The sequence below is a fragment of the Lissotriton helveticus genome, chromosome 3_1 (genome assembly GCF_964261635.1).
Source record: "Lissotriton helveticus chromosome 3_1, aLisHel1.1, whole genome shotgun sequence".
Taxonomy (NCBI): Eukaryota; Metazoa; Chordata; class Amphibia; order Caudata; family Salamandridae; genus Lissotriton; species Lissotriton helveticus.
The window spans coordinates 269,177,532-269,201,505 of record NC_136061.1 but is presented as its reverse complement, the minus strand read 5'-3'; positions in this window follow the sequence as shown (position 1 = coordinate 269,201,505).

The window sequence follows — 23,974 nt, the reverse complement described above, 5'->3', positions numbered from 1 at the left end:
CTCCTGACCCTATTCCAGAATCCAGCCGGGCCAATTGTTCAGTAAGTCGGCATTTCCATTTTATTTTTGCCCGCAAACATGCATAGATGAGATGGAGGAGTAGGACACATGCATAAATTTGTGCATACACGAAATTGTTGGTTGCTTGCATCATATGAAGTGCTACTGACTGACGTGACAATGCTATTGCTGCTAAGCCTACCACTCAGTAAACAAACTGCAAACCGGTTCTATGGAGAGTTGGGATAAATAAGAACTAACTAAGCACTCAGTGACAGAGGAGGCGCCGCGTCATGCAGACCGTTAAGAAAATATGAACTAATACTATCCATCCACCACTATTTCACTAAAGGACAATGTAAGGACTAGACTCTAGCAATAGCTTTAACTAACTTCAGTTCTCTAAAGTAAACTCTAACATCAATAATCACCAGCCCATGCTAGCGCACAGTTACAAACCAGTAAGAGAAGTGGCGAGCGAGCAGCACCTGTGTCATACGGTAACAGAAGATTTTGAGACGGAATTGATCTGCAATGTAACTAAGCGCACAAGTAATCGTGTTACTTATTCATCCAAGAATTATACACAATACTTATACTACTATATATACATATATTAATATTACTAGCTACTCACCAAGCCTCACGACCTTGACACCTAGCAAGTCCAACAGGTCCTGCTCCCTGTCCAGAATGTCTGTCCACCGGTGGGCCAGCTGCTGGTGGGTGCGCCGGATAACCCTGCGGCGGAAGACTGCCCGGCGCACCTTCGCCCACCGGCGGTGACGCTCCTCTGGGAGGTAACCAGAGCCTGGCCTGCCGCCTGCTGCCAAGGTCAAGGCGAGGTGGCGCTGGATAAAAAAAAACAAGGGCGGCCACCTCCGCCTCCCCGAAAAGATTCCGGGCCTTCACCCCTGAAGGTCGCATTCTGCCGCAAGGCAGCCGGCTCTTGGGCGCAGGCGCCTTGCCCTTCGAGCTGGTTCTGCTGCTCCCCTTTGCCTTGGTTCTGGGGTGGAGGTGGAGGTGGAAAAGAAAAGTTAGAACAAAAGGAAAAAAGTTAGGGGGAAGAAGTAGGAGCTTAAATAAAGAAGTCAAATAAAAAAGTAGAAAAGTTTAAAAAAAGGTGGAAAAGTAGAAATAAAATGCAAAATATAAACTTAGGGACAGAGAGAGATAGATGATAAGTAAAAAAAGTAAGAAAAACTGTGAAAATAGGTAAAGATTGCACAGATATAAGGTGGATAGAAAACTAGGCCCAGAACCATAGCATAGAGTGTGAAAAACAAGATGGCCGCGCCCATCGCGACCACGTGGGTAATTTCACGCGAACACGCACTTTGTCAGCGTGAACAAGTAGTTGTGTTCTCGAACAAGACGTGCACCGCGCGAACACGTTATACGTGACCCGGAAGAGGAAATAGGGGACGCGAGGGGGCGGGACAATTGAAGGAACAAGATGGCCGCGCCCATAGCCCACTACATGGGTATGGTCGCACGCTACAATCCCCCGAACACGCACACAGTGCCCCGAACACGCACAACGGGCTCCCGAGCAAGAAAAACGGCTCACGAACGGGACCAGCAAGCTACTACGCACGCTCGCGAAGCTCGCGTAGTGCGAGAACGTCTTCGCATAGCTTCGCGTAGCGCGACTACGCGTACCACGCCCAGGGTTAATATGTACACCCCCACCCTGTGTGCTAAACTGTACTCTTGTCTGGTTCCCTGACTTTTTTGGCATAGGTGAACACGGATCACGTGTGTGTGTGTGCTATGCATACAAATGAGGGAGAAGGGGCGCTTGTAGGGCCAGCATACAAGCCCGAAATAATACAATGTAGCAACGGAGTATGAAGGTCCTATAGGGTGGTGAGAAAGAGGAAGGGGGCTCTTGAGTGGAGTGTGGGTGTTTCCCAATTTGGGAAGTGGTGCCCTCACACACCCAATTGGGTGTCATGCTTCATCATAGGGCTTGCTCCTCGTCAGGCCGATGCTGCAATGCCTGACGGGTGCCCTATGAGGGGCTCTTTGTCTGAGATCTTTTTCCCAAGCAGTTTGGGTGAGGTGCATGTGAGGGGCCTAATGGTGTAGATGTGAAGTAATGGGAGGGAAAATAAAATGAGGCGAGGTGGTGCTCCAAAACAAGTTTAATCTGCAAGCCCTCTCATCTCAACTAAAACCAACAGGGAAGTCACCGCCGATTGTAATGGTTGGACTGAGTGATTGGTTCATTTCCATAACCAACCACCCATATAGATAGTGCATCACTATAGGTCCTGAAGAATTACCAAGTGACCTCGGGGGGAGCTGGTTAAAGTGGGAATAAATAGAGTACTCCCTGTCCCCTGTGTGTTGGAGCCTCCAAATGTCCTGTACGTCCCAGTGAGTCATCCACTCCCACGACCACGACGCTGTCTTATGTGCCTGCGTCCCCAAGAGGGGGGGTGGGAGCGGTCCATTACCACATCAGCCACACAGTTGAGGTCACCCCCTAAAATCACATGTCCCACTTTGATATCAGCTAGATGAGCAGAGAGAGAAAATGTAAGCCGAGATTGTGGTTGCGAATATCTGCCTGCTTCACCTCTTGCACAATTTGTCCACTTCCACTGGATGAGGTGGCCCTCCTGTAAGAACGCTATCTGAATACCTCGGCACTTCAAATAATTATGTATGTTGTGGAGCTTAGACATTGACCCCATCCCCCCAATATTCCATGTGAGAAATTTCAGATCTTGGTGATGTTTCGGCATCTCATGGATTTCCCCCCCCCCAGTACCCCCCACCCCGCTTAAATCATTGAGGAAAGAAAAAGAAATGCCCCACCTGCATGTTGAACAAAGTAAATCAAAAACAAAAAGTCCCAACAATCAACAACTCCCCATCGCCAGAGCATACTGGCAATGGCCATCTGCCCAAAATTTGAAATGTATCTTCAAGAGAACTGGTTGAGGCCCAAACCTCCCACAGTTAAGGCCTTCAGGAGATTTGTGGTTGCTCTAATTAGGGCACCGTGTTATGCAGTACGTTGCTATGAGGAACGTCGCGGTGCGATGCCTCGTGCACTGGCCTCAGTGTTCATCCTGCCATGGTGAGCCTATTATGACTTCAAAAATGGGGCTAGTCCCCTCAGAGGGTCCGAATGCACTGTCATTGATGGTGGGAGTGTTCAATGACATAATGTCATCTGCTGTCCCCGGGGTAACCACTGGTAGGTCGAGACTGGCTTTGTCGGAGGAATCTGAGTCCGATCCCTCGATCCCCCTCATATAAAGCGCGACTCCACCTCCGAGGGAGCGCGAACCTCTCTGACAATTTTGGCCACTGCCGGCAGCGTCGCCACTCTTTCTCGCTCAATCTGTGAGGGGCCTGGTTTCTTTGTTACGGTGCACCCAGGTCTTTGTTTAGGTCGCTTCCTGAGCCTACGGCTTTCTGTTTTCGGCTGGATCTACTACAACGACAGGGGGGGGGGATTTCAGTACGATATGACTCTATCCAGTCCCAGGCTTCCTTGGGTCATCACAGAAGTAGGTCTTACTGTCTAGAGCAATGCGTGGCTGGGCAGGGAACATGAGGGAGTACTGGAGGCCTTCTTCTCTTAATGTTCTCTTTACCTCCAGAAACGAGGTGCGTTTACGTTGGACTTCCAAGGTGTAATCTGGGAACATTGAGACCTTATTATTATTCACCGCAAAGGGGCCATCTGTCTGGCTTTCTGCAGCAGGATGCCTCTGTCCCGATAATGTAGCAGCCTGGCCCTCACTGGTCGTGGGGATGTCCCTGTGCTGGTGGCCGGGCAAGTACTCAGTGTGCTCTTTCAAGGGTGTAAAATAATGTCAGGGCCCCTGGAGCCACCACTGTACTAAGAAACTGTTCCAGGTATGCCACCATGTTGCCATTTTAGATCCATTCCAACCAACCAAGTATTTGTATGGTGTTCCACCGGTTACGGCATTCTCCATCCTCGTCCCTTCGTTCTAGTATCTGAATCCTTTCTGTAAGTTCCGCTACTTGCTGTGTGTGGGCTTTGTGTGCTGGGGACAGTTCCACGAGTCCTAACTCCACCACCTTTACCCTCTCATTTAGCTTTTGATTTTCTGCACGAAGGAGCCTCAGACCCACTGTCATGGTGCTGATATCTTGGTGCAGCATTGCTTTAGTGTCTGAGATAACCTCCAGTATCTTAGAAAGTTGTTGTTGGATGGGATCCACTTTTGACTGGGTCTCTAGGTTGCCCAGTGCTTAATAATGTAAGACCTCTTCTTGTTCAGGAGCAGTCCCTGCATGTTTTGCCTTTGCTTTGCCCTTCTCAGCAGCTTCAACAGGAGGCAGTCTATGTGTGAGCAAGGAGCTTTCACCCACTCAGTATGGCAATAATGGAGGCCAGGACCTTCCATGAGTCGCATTCCTGTTTGTATTGAGTGGGCCCGGACACCTCACCAGGCCTCTACGGCGAAGGCCCAGGTGTAACCCAGCCTCCTCAGGCTCAGCGTCGCTCCACAACACCCCCGGGACAGGCACCAGACCCCGATCTGGGCCCCAGAATGCAGCAGCTGTACTCACCAGTTCGCGGCCACCGCCAATTGGCTTCCCTGATCGGGTCCAGCTGCTATGCCTCTACTCAGGCCCAGCCGCATCACAGGCCGCTCCCCGACCTCATGTCGTCTGCTAGGGGATACGCTGGTCCCCGATCTCCTTCAGCGCTCTATGTGCTCCTCTCGAAGTAAGGCAGGCGCAATTCAGATTTGCGGAGGGAGTCAGGCGTTCCCCTCCTAATCACCAGAAATCCGGCGCAGCCCCTGGGATATTCCACCAGGGCATGCCCGATCTGCCGGGCACTCAGAGTGAAGGCCTGTGAGCCGGGCAGCTCTCCCAGTTTTGTGCACTGTCCCAGCCGCCCTCCTAGCTCACGCCTACAAATGCCTACACAACAACGGACCCAAATACCTCAATGACAGGATCAACTTCCATGTACCCAAAAGAAACCTCCGATCTTTCAACCTTGCACTGGCTGAAACCCTGTGCATCCACAGAGGCAGTACAAGAGGAAGATCCTTCTCTCACTTCGCAGCCAAGACCTGGAATGAGCTACCGGCAGACATCAGATGCGACCCCTCCCTGAACACCTTGAGGAAGACCCTCAAGACCTGGCTCTTTGGCTAAACAAATCTGCGGACCCCCCCCTTCAGCGCCTTGAGACCCTCACGGGTGAGTAGCAAGCTTACAGTTCTCTGAATGATTGATTGATTGATTGATTGATTGACTGGCTCCCTCAGCTGCAACAATTCCCTCTGCTATGAACCCCGAGGGTAGCCCAAACACCTCAGACCCCCGAGGTTAGATCGTGTACCTTTTATTTAGCAGATAAGAGGCAGGCCAGTGCAGAGCTCATCGCTCATGTGTCCGCCATCTTCAGTTGGCAAGCCACGCCCCATGACATATCACAGGGATACTGGTAAAGTTGTAACTTTGAAAACCTCAGAGACTTGTGCTGGAGTAGCCTGAGCCAATTTATCCTGTACCAAGGCAACCACATACGCCATGAGGGGCTGCAGGTATCAACATTGGCAAAGGATCCAGGTCGCTCCGGGAAGAAGAGACTGACGTTACATTCCACAGGTTGGCCCTGCACTGTGAGGGAACTGCCCCTGACTCAGCACTGAGGACTACCGAGGACGCCAGGGATGGTGTCTTCCTCGTTGGCTCCAGTCGGTACCTGAAGAAAGGATTTCCTCTCCTCCATCTTTAGATATTGCCAATTTACCACGTCTTCGTGCACTGGGAGCTGCTCTGATCTCTAAGGGAACTCCGGCTGTGCCACTCAGCAGAGAGACCCCACACCTCTGTGTGCTGCCACTTGGGCCATGGGCGGCCCGAGTTCTCTGAGCAGAAAAGGACTCTCAGGTGCTGGTGTTGAGGGCACCAGCTGCATTTCTGAAATCTTATGTGCCTTGAGAGAGGGTAAGACATGAACTGGGCCAGTTGGGCCACAGGGAACCCACTGCTTATGGTGCTGAGGCACCCTAGTGAAGAACCGGGTTATTTAATACCCAGCGGCGCCAGGGGCACGCCCAAAGTCTTCGGGTTCCACCTGTCTTAGAATACAGAGACACGGAAACTTCTTGGTGCCGTCAAAGATCAAATTTATTGGCTGCAGCCAGTAACAGAAGTCCTAGAAATCATCACGGTATGAGTTCTCAGGAGACTGCTCAATTTTACAAAGCAAGTCGTCCCTTTTTATGCCAAAAATCACATTCCAGACAAATACCTAACATTTTCAAACTGTCCAATCACATGTATCCACACCAGAGGTATCGCATGACGGTAAAACCCACTTTTCAGTTGTCCAGCCCATGATCAATCATCGGTCAAACCCAACATTCTTCTTTAGACAGTTCGAACAAACCCATAATAAAAAAGGCCACAACCCAATCATAAATAGACCATAAAGAAAGGAGCAGAAACAGGTGAGAGTAGGATAAGGCATATTTGTGTGCAATAAAACTTTACGATGTCCTGTGCTCTGATCCTTAATCTTGATCAGCTAAAGGGCAGGGACTGGTTTAACAAGGTCAGCTTCAGGCAACAGGGTCAGTTCACTCAGGTCAAACAGGAGTCAGCACGAACTGGAGCTAAGGTGTACATGTCCTTAAAAAGACTAGTTCAGCCACAGTCATCGGCCTATGTGAGGGCAACCACAAAATGGCTGCCATACACAAAATGGAACCCAAGGGTTCAGAACGAAATCCCTAAATACGTAGTGAATCCATCAGTCTAACATGACGAAAACACTCATACTTGCCACACTAACTAGTTACGGTTCGCTAATATCAAATTCATATCGAAACCATGACCTTTATGGAACGGGTTCAGAATTCACGGAACCTCACTAGACACTTTCGACTAAATCCTGAAGAGTTAGAGAGGAATTCTTGAGTACGGCCTAATAGTGAGCATTCCCTGGATATGGCCAACATTGAATGGAGAATAATCCCAAACAGGGTGGGACATGGATTTGCCTGACAACTGGTAGAGCTCCGACCTCAAGAGTATTTTGTTGTTCCTTTTGAATGTCGTTTTTCTTTTCATGTGTAGATTTAGAAAAAAAATATGACTTTTTCTTATCAAAGCAAGTATTTGGCTGGACACCTATTTATTGTTAGTACTGTGTGCACTTCGAATAATGAGTTGTGTTTATTGACATGTATCTACCTCCCCCTGAGGGACCCTTTGACTACTCGATCACAGCTACCACTGAGAGTCAAGAGCATAAGGGGTACTTGGCCGAGTTGCTCAGGATCCATAGTAGGTCGAGCCCTGGGACATCATAAGCAAAAAGCCTCAATCACAATGGTTTAACCCAGTAACCCCTGCATGCTCCGTGGCCCTCTGAAAGGGGTTCTGACAGCCCATATAATAGGTCAGGTGCACTGCCCTGGGATGTGCCACGGTCTACCTTTAATAGTGTGCTCAAGGTGAAGACCGGGTCAGTACACCCCTTCATAATGAAGGCACTGCTCTTAGGACAATTGTTTCGTGCCTGCCGTGCCACTTTGTAGGTGGCAACATGGCCTGCATTTTGAAGGGAGGACAGCGATCCCCTTGCAAGTACGTACTGTGAGTGACTTTGTCTTCCTTCAGAGGAATATCTATGGGTGTTTATAGGAGTCCCTTTTTCCAAAGGGATTCTTGTGGAAGACAGCCAGCGCTCCTCTTGATAGCACTTTTGCCGCTGCTCCTGCATCTGTGAGAGGCAATGGACATAGAGCATTCGCATGGTGCTGCAACCCCAAACAAATGTGTGATGTCCCTTTGCGATCATCTGCACCAGTGCAATCTATATTACAGAAGGGGCTTCACAAGCTTCTGTTGCCTCTTCTCCAAACCCAAAGTGCCCTGGGTGTGCAAAAAGAGGGCACACATGGCTTTTGCGCCTCTGTGACACTTTTCAGAATACAGCACAGATGGCCATTTTATATTGGGGGAAATCCCATGGCAGTCTGAAAGGAAGAATGAGTATTCCCTTCTTTGTAATAGCAAAAATATTGGTTGGTTACTTTTCAGAGATAAAAAAGGACAATGTCCAGGCATTAGCTGCCGGTCCGGTGATTTAAAGTAAGAAGAGAAACCTTGGAGAACGACAAACGAAACCTACCTTACACTCACCATCACATCCATTGTTCAGAAATGTCTAGTGCTGCAAGGAATTCGAAGGTCCTGAGCTTCTGCCTTAAAACACACACTTGACATAGATGAATGTATTGATTTCCCCTCTTCAGGTAACAACATCCAATTTAAAACAGAATCACCTATCTTACACACCTTTATGATATACCCTACAAAGCTCTCTTACTCATTATCCATGCTCACCACTTTCCACATACATGCTTATTCCTCAGTTCCTTACACAGGCTTATTTACCTCGTATCTAAAACTTACAAGCTCTTATATCCTCATGACATATGCCCATCACTCAACCATTTCCTGATATATGTTGCAGCTAACATTACTTCTTAGTGTATCAGGATCTACTGGAATTATGTAGCAATGTACTGATAAATAACACTGCAGGCAGGGGTGTAGCTTAGTGAGATTTGGGGAGTGTGAATATCAATTTTACTAGCTAAAAAAGCAGTGAGTTGCAAGGTGGAGTAGTGAGATGACCAAAGTTCAGGGTGGACTGTTTATATGAGGAGCAGGGTCAATACTGATTTGCATTCTGTGGGCCTCTGTCTAGATTGGCACACTGGGAAAAAAAGCCATGAGTTGGAATGCTGGCCTGAGCGATTGCCACTGGTTTGCAAGCATTCATCCCATCCCCTTTTGGGTGTTTGATTGCCAGTAGAATGCCTCGAGACTTGAGACTGGAGCAGCTCTGCAAGTCTATTAATGCCAATGTTTGTGAATTCCAAAGAGAAGTAGATTTGCACCCCTTCAATGGTTCCAAACCTGTCACTCAATACATTTAAGGTCCCAATTAAAATAATGAACAAGTTTAAACCTCTCAGAGAATACCAAGAATAACTGACACAGACAAAGCAGACCCGACTCAGGGCCCCAAACCCAACTACTAAACCAAGAATGCCTTTGAAGGGAATAACATCCCAAACATCCCCGCGGAAGCTAAGCCCCTTCTAATGCCACCTGGGCCTGGTAGTTCTCCCTGGCAACTCATGGCTACAGTCAAATACAACACAATGGCCTGGAATCCGTCCTATGGGTTCACTTTTTTAAACGTATTTTCACTGCACATAGTCTTCTTTGTCTCTGGTGTGAGGAGCTTTGAGGATTGTCAAATTGGTGCATGTAGGCAGGGCTCAAAGTTTATAGTACGTGCCTTTATAAATCATTTTATCAAGTACCTGATGGCCCTATATACTAAGCCCAGAAATAGAGGAACGTGTGTAGGCGAATTAATAGGGCAAGCTGATAGATGAGTCGGTCTCGGTTTTAAGAGTCCTTACAAAAGCCAAGCCATAAAAGCATTGGTTATGTATTACATCAACAAACATAATGTAAAAATATGATACTATCTCTTCAAAATTATGCATTTCTTTAATACGCTGGAGTGTTCTACCTCGGTACATCAGAATATATCACTGCATAGACAGACAACTAAAAGTGATAGCTTTTAGAAACATTCATGGTTTGCCCCCGACGTCAGTGCCAATAGTGAACTAAGAGGAAAGTCAGCAGTCATGTAAACCTAACCAAGGCATAGGTTATGATTATAGATGGAGCAACATTACAGACTATTAAATCAAACATAAGAGGGGCTCGTACAGCGCACATCATGAACTCAATTATTTAATAGTTTGCTCATATGTAATAATAATGAAAACGAAGGCTCTGTCAAATAAAATATGTGCCTAGAATCACACAATTTGGACAAACAAGGAAGCTGGTATTGAGTCCAGGTTATCTGGTTTCATATTTTGAAATTTAGCTACGAGACAAGTACAGACCTGCCACACATGGTGCCACCGTGAGACGCGATATCAGCTCCCTTCACACGCTCACCCGGTTGTAATAGAGTTAGCAGTCCAGTAGTTGGGGTGGGCGGAGTTAGGTGGGCAGAGGGGAAGAGGAGGGGACAGGACAGGAAAGGGGCAGTTAGAGTAGGGACGGGGACCTGTGCAGACGCATGAATAAAGAGCTATAGATATACAAGTCGGTGTCCGTGTGTAATTGGTATAGGACATGACAGCTGGCGACGAGGATGGGATCCAAGCAGAAACCCACCCGAGAGTGCTACGTCCCGCAGCGTGGAGCGTCCAGAGCTCCGCTGCAACCGTGACCCTGCAGCGCCGGTATTGAGCCCCCCAGGAGCGGCCCGATCTCCCCTCGCAAGCGGAAGAGGGTCGAGGAAAGGCGACAGAGAAGTGGACAAGCGCCGAAGCGCTACAGGAAGAAGCGCTGAGGGAGAGCGCAGACGCGCCACAGGAAAAGGCGCCAAGTGAGAGCGCCGGTCGCGCTAGACGCGCGAAAAAACCAGAAGTGCATCGGGACAAAGTAAGGGTCGGAAGCTCACTCCGACACTGCCCCAGGGAGCCTGCAGCGCCGCGAGGGCGGGAGAAGTGCCCCAAGTGTGCGTGGCAGAGTGTCCAAAGCCAGCGCTGAACCTGCCGGCAGAAGTGAAGCCCAGCCGCCTGGTACGCGGCGCGCGAGGCCAGCAATCCTAGCAGAGCGGACTAAACTCACCCAATCCCCGCCGGAAGAGTGGAGATCTGCCACCGCACAACAGTGAGTCCAGCAGCACCGGGTGTGTGTGTGCCTGGAGAGAGAGAAACCTCGTGGGCTGTAGAGGGGGCGGCCATCTTGAGGTCAGGCAGCCTGAAAGACAGACCTTGTGAAATTTGGCGGCGGCCATCTTTAAGTCAGGCGATTCCTGGGACACCCTCCCTGAGCAAAATAGAAGCGGCCATTTTGAAGTCAGGCATCAGGAAAATATACATGCAATAAAGGAAAACAAGCATTGGAAGCAGCGAAAGATAGAAGAGAGAGAAAACAAGCATTGACAGTCGCAAGAGGCGAACAAGCATTGCTAGCGGCAAGTGGAAAACGCACGTCAGTTGCTGACGCAAGAGGCAGACGCGAGCGTCCGAGCTCAGTGTCACGATGTCCAACCCTCCCGCCCAGAAGGATGTCACGGGAGGCACCCACCTGCGCGCCCCAGAGCCGTTGTCAGTCACAACAGGAAAGCAGCATGGGACAAAAATGGCAAGAATGGCTCGAGGACTTTGAGGACTACATTGAGGGGTCCAAAATTGAACCAGACAAGGATAAGATCATTGCCCTTCGCAATCTAGGGGGGCGTGAAATAAGCATGATTGTACGAGAGATTCCCGCCACAGATGGTGATACATATGACAAAGTGAGAACTGTTCTGAACAATCGTTTTCTGCATAAACGAAACGTCGACTATGAGAGGCATAAATTCCACCAGCAACGCCAGGGTAAGGAAGAACCACTGAGCTCCTTCATACATCGGCTGCGGAGACAGTCCCTACACTGTGACTTTACTAACTTCTCGCCGGACGCAGCCATCAAATCTCAAATAATCACGGGGTGCCACTCGGAGTCCCTGAGACGGCGACTGCTGCGAAAACCTCAAGAACTTGCGGAGATCGAAGAAAACTCCCGACTGTACGACCAGGCCGAGGAAAACGCGGCGGAAATTGAAACAGGGCCCAGCACCAGCCGTGAGCACGCCAACCGCATCACTGAGAGACGGCAGGGACGTCAGGATCGGCGCGACAGCGGACGGCGTTACCCGCGAGACAGATCGAGGCGCTCCAAGTACTCACCCAGGCGACGCCCGGACTACAGAAGGAAGGAATCCGACAGAAGAGACCGCCGGCCTGAACGCACAAGACGTTGTTTCAGGTGCGGATACGACTATCCTCACATTGACTCCTGCCCTGCCATGGGCCAACGGTGCCGGAAATGTGGACGGTCCAATCACTTTGAGGCCATGTGTGGGGATTACCACAAAGAAAAACGCAATGATGGCGGCAGACGGGAAGGATCACAGCGGCCCTCACGTTCGGAGGCCAAACGTCATCACATCAGAGCTGTCCAGGAAGACCCTCCTGGATCTCCCACATCCTCACACTCGAGTCGTGACTCGCGGCGCTCCCGGTGGGACCGTCGTTCCCCCTCAAGAGACTCAAGATCGTCCTCCTCCAGGCACTCATCCTACACCACCGAGTATGTCAACTTTGCTGACCACGATCAGTTCAAACGTTATCCGCGCCTTAACATCAAAGTGGGAAATCATGCAGCTAAGTTCATGATGGACAGCGGGGCATCACTTAACTACATATCTGTTGCTGAACATGACCGTATGGACCCCAAACCACGTTTGCACTTCGCACCTGTCCGCGTCTACACCTGGATGGCCAAGAAACCTCTCCAATGTTTGGGCAAATTTGACACCACTCTAACATATGGCGACCTCTCCATCCCAGCAGTTATCCACGTGATCAAGGGTCCTGAAGCTGACTGTCTGTTGAGCCTCCCCACGGCGGAACGTCTTCAACTGGTGCACATCCTTTTCAACGTCCATGACATCTCGGACTGCGCCGGAAAGTTCCCTTCCCTCTTCCGAGGCCTGGGGAAGCTGAAGGGCCGTCAGATCCACCTGCATATCAACGAGAAAATCAAACCAGTGGCCCAACACCCGAGAAGAGTGCCGTTCCACTTGCAATCCGCTGTCGAGCGTGAACTGCAGGAGCTCTTAGACGCAGATATCATTGAGCGCACGGCGGGCCCCACCCCATGGGTGTCCCCGGTGGTGATTGTCCCCAAGAAAGGCTCACAGAACAATGTCCGTCTCTGCGTGGACATGCGCCTGCCAAACCAAGCAATTGAGCGGGAGCGGCACCCAGGCCCGCTCCTGAGCGACATGATCACGGCCCTTAACGGGGCAACTGTGTTCTCGAAACTGGACCTGAACAAGGGCTACCATCAGCTCGAGCTTGACGACAGCTCCCGCCCCATCACGACCTTTGCCACTCACCTTGGTCTCTTCCGCTACAAACGCCTCAGCTTTGGCGTCTCCTCGGCCGCCGAGATCTTCCAGGAGGCCATACGTCTTGTCATCCACCACATCCCCAACGCGCTTAACTACAGCGACGACATCCTGGTCTACGGCTCAAACACGCAGGAGCATGACACCGCCCTCGATCGTGTCTGCCTCGCTCTGATGGAGGCTGGGTTGACTCTCAACAAAGAGAAGTGTGAGTTTCATCGGTCAACCCTGAAGTTTTTCGGACACATCTTCTCTGCGAGTGGCATGAAACCGGACCCAGACAAAATCGCCACGCTCAACAACACCAAGAGTCCGGCAGATGTCAACGACTTGCGTTCATTTCTTGGGATGGCCAGCTACTGCGCCCGCTACATTCGTGACTACGCCACGGTGAGTCACCCTCTGAGGCTTCTCACGAAAGCTGGTGCACAATTTGTGTGGACTCCAGAGTGCGAGCGTGCCTTCAAGGACATCAAACACGCTGTGGAATCAGCCAAGTGCCTCTCCTACTTCAATCCGGGGAGAAAGACAGAGATCACTGTGGACGCAAGCCCGGTGGGTTTAGGGGCCATCCTGGCACAGTATGACCATGAGTCGGATCAGAGACGAATCATTGCCTATGCCAGCAGGAGCTTAACAGACCCCGAGAAACGGTACTCCCAACCGGAAAAGGAGAGCCTAGCCGTTGTGTGGGCGTGCGAACATTTTCACATTTTCATTTATGGGAAACATTTCACGCTCATAACTGACCATCAAGCACTCGTCACGATTTATGGCAATCCCAAGTGCAAAATGCCTCCCAGGATTGAGAGATGGGGCTTGCGGCTGCAAGAGTACACATTCTCAATCATTCACAAACCGGGGAAGGATGAGAATCCGGCCGATTATATGTCTCGCCACCCCCGAGACTCATCAGAGACTGTGCCCTCCATTGCGGAGGAATACATTCATTTTGTGACCAACCATGCTCGTCCACCAGCCATCCCCATGCACGCCATTCGGGAAGCGACCAGCCACGACAGCACCTTACAAACAGTGATTGAGCGCACCCGAACCAACAGGTGGAGATATCACCCGCAGGAGGAAGAGGAAAGTCCTGCTGTCAGGAAAGAACTACAAGCCTTCCGGCATGTCTCCGACGAACTATCTGTAACCAGTGACGACCTCCTCCTCAGAGATCACAGACTAGTCATACCAACGACCCTGAGACAAGGAGTAATCGATTTGGCCCACGAAGGCCATCGAGGAGTCGTCTCCACCAAAAGAGCACTGAGAGAACGTGTCTGGTTCCCAGCTCTCGACCAGATGGTCGAGGACACCTTGAGAGACTGCCACCCATGTCAACTGACCAGCCACAGCAATCCACCTGCTCCTCTACAGATGACCCCGTTGCCTGATGGGGTATGGCAAGAAGTTGCCATGGACTTTTATGGCCCCCTGCAATCTGGGAAGTATGTCGTTGTCATCCTGGATGAATACTCCAGATTCCCAGTGGCCCAGTTCATATCATCAACCAATGCCACATGCACCCTCAAGGTACTTGAAGAGGTCTTCGCGACTTGGGGTGTCCCCAGGATCATCAAGACGGACAATGGGCCCCCATTTAACGGTCATGAGTTCAGCGACTTTGCGAAACACATGGACTTTCAACATCGCAAAGTCACGCCACTCTGGCCTCAGGCCAACGGCACTGTGGAAAGATTCATGTCCACCATCAAGAGGACATTCCAACAAGCCACAGCTGAAAGGAAAGATCTTCAGTCAGCCTTGAACGAGGTCCTTAGTGCCTATCGGACCACCCCCCACTCTACAACGGGCCAATGCCCTGCGACTCTCATGCTTGGGAGGACAATGAGAAATCGGATCCCCACATGGGATGGAGCCTTGAGAAAACCTCTGTCAGATCAACAACACCGAGACATGGCCGTAACGGATCGACACCGCAAGGACAAGATGAAGGAGTATGCGGACCGCAAGCGAAGGGCCCGGTCCCCCTCCCTGAACGAAGGTGACAGAGTTGTTGTCAAGCAGGAGCAACGTCAAAAGACTGATTGTCGCTTCAAAGATGAGCCACTAACGATTACCCAACAAAAGGGCACCATGGTGACGGCAGAATCCGAAACACAAAGAGTCACCCGCAACGCTTCTCATTTCAAGAAGTGCTCTCCTGAAACCCATGAAAATATACCTGTGGTCCCCACACTTGAAAACAGAGACAATCCTGAGACTGTCGCACCTGACACCGGACTCTCATCTGCCGAAGAGCCCACATCTGAAGCCGGCGTGTCCACACCAGCGAGACCCCGCCGTCATGTGCGGCCTCCCAAGAGACTGATTGCAGAGATGGACTAATCTCTAGTTTTTCACTTGTTGCTTTATTAAGAAAGGGGGAGATGTAATAGAGTTAGCAGTCCAGTAGTTGGGGTGGGCGGAGTTAGGTGGGCAGAGGGGAAGAGGAGGGGACAGGACAGGAAAGGGGCAGTTAGAGTAGGGACGGGGACCTGTGCAGACGCATGAATAAAGAGCTATAGATATACAAGTCGGTGTCCGTGTGTAATTGGTATAGGACATGACACCGGTGAGGAGCTGATATCACACAGTGGAAAGGAAAGCAAGCTGAAAACCACTACAAACAGTGGATTTCCAGCTCACTTTCCCAGGCTCTGAACTGCAGACGTCCATTGAGGGGTGAAAGAACACCCCAGGACATTGGCAGCAGCCTCAGCACGCTTTAGTTTTTGGAGGAGGAACGGGTTTGAGGGCGGGGCAGGGACAAAAGTGAAACTTAGGCGCATCTCTGGACGAGTCCCTGCACCTCCAGGGTTCCCCCACCCCCTCACATGGGGATTTCTTTTTTTAATTGGCAGGTCCGTGTAACTCCCTCTCTGTCCCGTTTATGTCAAAGTTCTCTGTTTGCTTTCATTCTTGGCTCATAAGGAGAACAATCGACACAGATCTTAAACTAGTCTCTGTGCGCCAGAACAAACTACCAAGCCAAGAATACATGTATTTGGGGAGCGTCACACCCCAAAAAAAACCTCGTAGCTGCACCCTGGCTGCAGAGTTGGATAGATTATGCAGCAAGGAATAGAAAATTAGGCAGATGGGAAAGGCAAACCATGCAGCATATTATGCAGCTAAAGGCAAGTTATGCAGCTTTCTGTGGCATTGACATCTATTTTAACATAGTAATGCAAAAAGATCCCTGAAGATGGACCCCAGGTTTCAGAGTCGATCTTGAGCAATAACATTAGTGAAAATAGGTCAGCCGTGTCCAGCTTGCCACCACCTTTGGTGGTCCCTTGTAGTGGCTCTGGTCATGCACGACAGAGACGTTTCGGGGGTAAAATGTCCGCAAATATGTTAGACAGCTTTACATTAGCCTGTAAGCCTCTGCTGGTGAGACTCCCGGCCCTGCCTCCCCCACAGAGGTGATTTGGGCTTCTAGGTTTCTATACTCGACAAAACGAGTTCAAAAACCTATTTTATGGTTGGGGCGGGGGAGGGAATTGTAGAATGTGTGTTGCAAAAACTGTGATTTCTTCTGCATTTTCGGTTCTCAATTGCTATTTTCTAACCCCTGAGTGATTTTGTGTGTATTTGGTTTTATTTATAACTTAATTGCTTTTCTCAATTTTATGACATTATTTTCTGCTACCGCTGGGTTTACGATGCTTCGTAGTTTCCTCCAGATTCATTAACTGTGCTTCGGGGTGGAGCAGGTATAAACAGCAGGTAGCACATTTCCAATACCACAGTCTAGCAAGCAAAACCACAAATAATTTGCTGGGAAATGGCTGTACACCTGCCAGGTCCCTGCTCAGACACACAAGACCAGAATCTTAACTTGTGTGACAGAGGGGCGTCGGGGGCTGAGAATGGTGAACGTGCTCATGGAAACTTTTCGAGAGAAGACATCCGTGATTTGGAATAAACCGAAAGGGCAGGAGTACATTTTTTACCCCTCCTCTACAACATAGAAGCAGGCCTCTTGTTTATTTCTTCCACAGAAGAAAAGGGCCTTGTGAGGTTATTTATTTATTAGGGAGTATTTCAGAGCACCACGTGTCACCTTTTGGGTACTTCAGAGTGCTAAACAGAGGAAAATGGAGCATAATGGTCGGAGGAAAAGTTGGGGTCCATTTAGATAGGGTGAGTGAACTGTGCCCCAAATTCTTTGCTAGTGACCTCTATGTGCTGACTTCAATTGAAAGGCCAGTGTTAAAGAGTTAGAGAGTTTTCTGAAGTACAAGTAATTTGGTATTTCCTTGCACACAGTCACCTGCCTACATGTTTCCGCCTTTTCACTGATTAGATGAGTGGACTCTGAGCCAAGGAATCAGCTGTGTATCTTGACTTTTGCTTAAATAGGTTGTACCTGTGCTTGGAATGTCTTGGTTTGGAACATAAGGGACCTGAAAGACAAGTGTTTCCTCCCAGGATCACACAATGTGGTCAACTGGGTAAACAAAGATTAAAAGTCCAGTGCCCTGCGTTGAAAATTTAGCTGGTAGTGCAGAAGAGCAAATGCATACAATACAACAGCTTTACACTGAATCAAGGTGTCCGTGGTCACTGAGCATTAAGGCGCCCCCCCCCCCCTCCTTGGGCTGTGTAATAGGACGAATTGGAAATTGTAAGGAATGCAGGGATAGTGTTTCCCTGGTGTTGCCTGGTATTTTTTCCCCAGATCACAGTAATATATATTTAGAATGCCCCTTCATTAAAAAGTAATAATTAGTAATGCCACTACTGCAACATGAGGTGCCAGTCAGGGCAAACAATAGTGTGAGACTCTTGGGATACCAGATTTCATCTATTTCCATCTCAGAAGAGGAAAGGTTGAGGCTAGCCGGTGTTGTAGGACCTCTCAGTGCCCAACAAAAGATGTTGTAATCGTTTGTATGCTTTTAAAGTTTGTCACAGAAGCAGTTTCCAAACTGCATTTCTTAGGAAACATCATGAAATAGCTGTTTCAATACAACTACTGGCTCATATATCTAAGCATAACCTCCAACGGGTGTACACTTCAGGATTCCACCTCAAATGCAGCATGGGAATTGCCACTCAGTGACGTAGCAAAGGGCCGTGGGTGGAAGCAGGGTGTTCGTCCCGGACGGCATGAGTTTTTGAATGAAATACGAGGTTCTCTTGCAGAAAGAGTAAGGTAATATTCACACCAACGTCTAATCCACTTATAATGTCTCCCACACGACACAGAGACACAATCATACACAATCACTCAAACGACCCCAGACCCTACTGCTCAATTATAGTGCATGTAATGTCACAAAAGAAATGCATTAAAAAGCCTTTTTATTTTTTAGGTTTCGTAACCTGGCGAGGGGCGAAGCCACTCCCAGATCGAAATCTGTTGTTTCTAATAGTGAGGTTAGGACAGCCTCTGTTTCCAATTGGCTAGCTCCATAAATGGAGGCTAGCCATTGGGAGGCAGAGGCTGTCAATCGCGTTTTCTCTCGAAAACGCGATTCGGGGGCGTTTCTGGTGCTTTTTTTAAGCCCCGCCCCTTTGTCCCGGGCCGCGCTGCGATTGGCTGCCGGCCCGGGACACCCCCGTGACGTCATTCCCGGGCCGCGCTGTGATTGGCTGCCGGCCGGGAAACCCCCGTGACGTCAGCCAATCACAGCGCGGCCCGGGACCTGGCTTGTTGTTTCTGTATTTCGTTTTGTTGATTACACGTTAGCGTTCTCTCTCCCTGAGGGCACACAATTGATTCTCCCTCTCTTCTACTTAAAATATTAAAATTTTAGACTTTTTTTGCCCCGTTCAAGTCGCAACTTTCTCAAAACATAACGGGTACATCTACATTTCTTACGTAAGATGCTCCCGTATCCAAAACATTTTATTCCTGAAGACTGCGCGTAAGCGGGGTCGTCTGCTGAGTGACGTTCAAACCACAGTCAGGCAATCCGTCCCTGGCGTAAACTACCCTATATGGTTCCAATTCAGAGACACTTATTTTGCCTGACCCTAACATGGATGTCACGCCGACATTTGACCACGCCTCTTCTCACGACCGCCTCCTCAGCCAGTGACAGGGGCCTGTATCGCGAGAAGACGCGAGAGGCAGCTGGTAGCAGAGGAGCAACAGCAGAAAGTGAGGGATCGGACAGGACCCCCAGAGCCGCCGCTGCCATGGCGGCTCTGCTCCCCGTGGACAAGAGAGCCACTGCCGCCCAGCTCAAAGCAGAGCTCACACGGGGCGCTTCGGGAGCTGCTGGACTCTCTGCTGGGCGGCCGCCGGCTGCGGGACAGGAGGACGTGCTGGAGTGGTGCCGCTGCCTTGTAGCTGGCGGAGATAGTTTTGAGGTGTTCTGCCAGAGCGTGAGAGCCTACGACAGCGCTGCGCTCTGCGGCCTGGACCGCCAACTTTGTGGCGTACCGGTGCCGGACTTGCGGCATCTCTCCCTGCATGTCCCTGTGCGCGGAGTGCTTCCACCAGGGCGAGCATGCCGGACACGACTTCAACATGTTCCGCAGCCAGGCAGGAGGTGCCTGTGACTGCGGAGACAGCAACGTCATGCGGGAGAGTGGGTGAGTATCTACAGTCTAGCATTGTGCAGAATAGCCTATAGCCTGCTCACTTGCGGCCAACACGTCCTGCACACACACCTGCGCTACCACCTTCTGGCAATCCTATAACCTTTAGTGACAGCCTCTACTGTTTGTCAGTCTCTCCTGGTTGTCAGTGACTGCTTACAATGCTACTACTGTTAGGGGTTGGAATCCATCAAGGTTCTAATTTTACCACCTTTCTTCAAATCTGTTTAGACCCCGGTCATGAGCTGAGCAGAATGTAATTCCCATATGGAATTCTGTTCTGTTCAACATGAGTGAGCCTTCGTTCACATACCTGCTTTGTCAATCACATCACACTATCTGTGCATTTGTGCACACACTGGAATCAAGGCAACCTGCTGACAGCTGGAATTAAGGACGCCACGGAAAGTAAGGAGTTAATTAAAATTATTTTACCCTGAGTGAGCCTTTTGCGTGAGTGTTTGACTGCTCGACTGCTCGTGAGTGTTTAACTGCTTTTGTGTGCGTTTATGTGTGTATAAGAAAGAGAAAGAATCTGGACACTTGTAGAGGGTATTTTGAGGGAAGTGTGTGGGTTTCTTTGTAGGTGCATGTGTGCTAGTGCTTCTGTGGGTGTGCGACATGCGAGAATTTGAGTATTGAGCCCAATGCAAATAAATAACAGGGTGGAATCAAGAAGCTGCACTAATGAAACAAGTATTGGCAAATCCATTAGGTGTGGCCTTCGCTAAGATGGTGCAGCCGTTCATTTAAAAGTATTGTAATCATATGGCCAAAAAGGATACATGCCTCCAGTATGTGGTAACCATAAGCTAGCAAGAATACATTTAAATACAAAAACGGGTTTACCTTTTGCATATCACTTAACAGTCACTGTGCTCTCTATCAGTCAGGTGACTTAGAATTGGTTTAGGTTCAATTTTCATATTTAATACACTGCACACAAAAGTATGATTTTTATTAGTGCAAAGAAAAGCTACTATTGACTCTTCAGTACTATAACCTAAAGCCCTATTTTAAGCAGCGCAACAACTGTATTTTTTTTAATAAAAAGTGGATAGAAAAAAAACATTGCCAGATTAAAGTATTGGCCCACCGCCTGACATTGAAGTGCACTTTTTAAGGCCAATTTGCCCATGTGATCAGAAAAAATGCTGTCTCTCAAAGTGCTAATAGACCACTGACTTTCATGAGCTGACCCTTTACCAATGCTCTATGTTGTGGTGAGTGGAAGCAGAATGTGAATGATTGTTGAACAGACCTGTGGATGGAGAGGGTTGAGTAATAGCCCCTCTACATAAGTATGTATTTTCATTTATACATGTAATTTGATTCCTTAAGGCTCATGAGATAGCTAAAGCTGTCTGACCAGGCCTAAAAATGAAAAGGGGTTAGCTGGGGTTCATTTTCAGGAAGGAGCTAAAGAAGGACATATATGTGACATTTCTTGCTGCTGTTATTGTTTTCTTGAGTTAAGGTGATAGAGGATTATGGGCCCTCGCGTGTGTGTGTGTGTGTGTGTGTGTGTGTGTGTGTGTGTGTGTGTGCGCGCGCTTTGGGGGAAAATAGGGCGCAAAGGTGGCAATGAATAGAATCTTGCATGGCTGCGTTAAAGGGGATCACAAGGCTATAAGGTAAGGATCTTGTGCTCTGTATAGTACACATCTCTAAGATGAGCAATGGATGTATTTGGTATTTTTTCCAAGACCTATCCAGCTAGCAGGGAGACTTGCAGATTCTGTCAGTTGTATCCAATTCGTTCTTTTCTTAGGCTGTCGGTTCTGTGGACAACACACCCCTGTTGAATCATTAACCTGAAAAACAAGCATTTACAATGCAACGGTTTTGCCTTTGGAAAAGTTTGAGCTATTGGCATTGTAAATGACAAAATTTGTATTTATGTGTTGGTTTTGAAAACAGATAAATAAATGGCATTGTCCTTTACATTGCCAATAGCTCTAACTTTTCCAAAGGCGAAACCGTTGCATTGTAAATGCTTGTTCCAAAAGTATCTATCTCAAGTTGTCAATATGCGTTACAAAGTTTTTTTATACAGTACATCAAAAATCAATACAACTTGTTACTGTCCAATAGAATATGAAGGGCTGTGGACATTTTAACATATAACAAAAAGAATTCCATAGGAAACAACCTACAACAGATGCACTTATTTGTTTGCACTTGGTTTTTTGTCTCTCATTTTCATATGAATGTAGCACTGTGTTTTTAATGTATTGATTTTTGATGTACTGTATAAAAAACTTTTTAACACATATTGACAACTTGAGATAGATACTTTTGGAAAAAATAAAAAGGCTTTTTAATGCATTTCTTTAGTGACATTACATGTACTATAATTGACCAGTAGGGTTTGGGGTCGTTTGAGTGATTGTGTATGATTGTGGCTCTGTGTCGTGTGGGAGACATATTAAGTGGATTAGATGTTGGTGTGAATATTACCTTACTCTTTCTACAAGAGAACCTTGTATTTCATTTACCTGTGATACCCCCTCTCTTGGGTAGTGGGGTCGCTCCCTTCTTTTCAAAACGGCATGAGTTTTTACCTGCGCCCGTCACAGGGTGGAAAACGCAGGAACCATCACCACCCCTCGCTCTTACCTGCGCGCTTTGTGGGGCGGCAAACTCCCTGACCAGCCACGGGTGGCCGAAGGTCTAGCAACGCCACTATTGCCACTCTCACACCACTGGATAATGTTCTCAGAACATTGGGCAGAGGTGAGGTGAATCACGCCTCTTGGTCATGCTAAACCTTTCATCAGCACTTGATTCTATTCCCAGAATCAGAATGGAAGGTAACATGCTGAAATGTTTCTCTTCCTTCCTATGATTAAGATCTCAATTTGTACAAAGGGAATTATTTAGATCCTCTACTTTACCATTAAAGTATGGGTGTCCCAGGTTTCTACACCACCCCTCTACCTATTTAATCTATATATGGAACTCCGAGTGCATTGAGCAAAAAAGGGATACACATCAAACATAAAGAAGGGGACTTGAACATCTTAAACATAAAGCTTCTTATACTCTCCCTAGTAAAAGTAACAGACTAAATGAAAATGTTCTCTATTCAACCAAACCCAACTAAAACAGAGTTCCTGTTCCTATATTCAAGGGAACTTGTACTCCCAGTACAGTGTTGGCCTTCTAGGCATTTCCCCTTCATTGGTAACCTCTGCAAAATCACTAGGATTTACTATAAACAAGAACATAACTATCCAACCCTTCATATCAGAGATGGCCAAACCACCTCTTTCCAACTATACTTTCTCAAGTCCAGTAGCATATTTCATTACCAGCGGTACAATCACTGGCTCTGCCTCACCTGGATGGCGGTATCACTGACTATAGTCTATGGTCTTGCTGCAAGAATATGGAACACACTGCCTCCTGAAACCAGATCTAACCCTTCGACCTCCTCATCCAAAAAGAAGTAAAATGGTTGCTCCTGAATAAATATCTTCAACAGACCTGAAGCCACTTAAATTGACTTTTATTTTGTGTATACAGCTCTGGTAGCATATTGTACTATGCAATTTTGGTGCTTTATAGCTACTATGTTTCATGTTGTTCACTATTCTCATGATGTATGCTTAACCTGTTGTTATATGTGCAGTATTTACTATTTGCATGTCTACTTGTTTAACATGTCTGCTTCTATGTACAGCGATCTGATACCTGCACGGGCCATGTGCGCGCTATATAAAACTTCTCAAGTATAGGACTAGTTGGAACAAACATTTTAATGTTCACAATGGCACCTAAAATGCCCTTTTGGACTAAATATGGGTTGATGGAATTAATAGTTTGTTCTGTCAACTTGAAAAGAATCAAAGCATGGAATTCAATTGTCACTAGTGACACCATGTACAAACATTAATGTTTCATTCTTATAAGCCCCTGCTGAAAAACTGCTATACTATTAAACTGTTATGGTTTGCTCTCCTGTCTGTTGCAGACATGTCTACCAATGAATTGTGCAAACTGCAGATAACAAGCTTTCCTGTATAATGTCTCATTCAATTTCAATTGTAATAGACAGTTTACTATTATGGACCACCCTTTCATCTGGGTTTCTTACAAGCTCTTTACACTATCTTGATTTTGCACCCCAACGTTCTCAGATTAACCAAGATAGCCCTCACTCTCTAATATCATAAGTATTCTGTCCAAACAAGCTAACATACTGAAGATACCCTCAATAAAGAATTACGCCCCATAGACTATTTTGAGAGCGTCTAGCTGTCCGGATTTTAGATTGTTTTTCATTTTTATTTCCATTTTCAGTCATTTTTAGCCTTTTCTTTAATGCATTGTGTCTCTAAATGTTTATGTTGCTTTATTATTTCATATACACAAAAG